We start from the raw sequence: 905 nt of genomic DNA on the forward strand, positions 1-905 counted from the left end.
GTATATATACAAATGTTATATAAAATTATATTCTTACTGTTATTATTCTGCTATTTCATGATTATTTGTATTAAACTCGAATTCTATCAGATCTGAAAATCTAATATCTGTAAAGGAATGAAATGATCTGATGGAATAAATTTATGCACATGTAAATTTTGCATACTTCTAAAGTATCCTCTCAAAAAAGAAAATTGTCTAATAAATTTACAACGAATGGCTGGTAGGTATTTTACTACATACTACATGTTTTAAAATGCAAGTAACAAGAACATCTTTCGTTACTTCTTCCTTTGGTTTAATTTCTCTCGTTATTTCTTTTTGGAAAAGCTTTCATTTAACTCGATTATTAAATGCCCCTCTCTTCCTCATTTTTCCCCCAAACCCTCGCTCTCTTCTCTGCGGTTTCTGGCGCATATTTAGGGGTCGCTGGTTACAGGTTGCCTCGGCAACCACATCGAGAAACCCTCTGTCGTTGCCAAGGCAACCTTCTCCTTCGTCTTCTCACCCTCTCCTCTCTCTTTCACAGAGAGATTCAATTCGAGAGAGCGAGAACGAGTCTGAAGGAAGGGAGAAAGGGTGCTGGCTTCTGTGAAGCAAGAAGAAGGGAGGAGGAGTCCCAAAGCAGAAGAGGGAAAAAAGATGGTGCGCTTTCTGGTGATTATATTTGATGGCGCGAGCGAGGACGTGCCAAATGAAGATTTGACCTTGATTAAAGATAAACTCTCTTTCTTCTTCTTGAATTCTTTCTTTCTTTTTTGCTTGTTCCCTCTTTCTTTTATCAACGATAAAACGATATGGGATGTAGTTGATAGCAATAGTTATCGAACAAAAAAGGAATTAGCCAAATGATCCAGTTTATTTCTCACTGCGATAATTGTCAAAGTCACAGTTAAAAATTAAAT

The sequence above is a fragment of the Trachymyrmex septentrionalis genome, unplaced genomic scaffold (assembly GCF_001594115.1).
Source record: "Trachymyrmex septentrionalis isolate Tsep2-gDNA-1 unplaced genomic scaffold, Tsep1.0 scaffold114, whole genome shotgun sequence".
NCBI lineage: Eukaryota > Metazoa > Arthropoda > Insecta > Hymenoptera > Formicidae > Trachymyrmex > Trachymyrmex septentrionalis.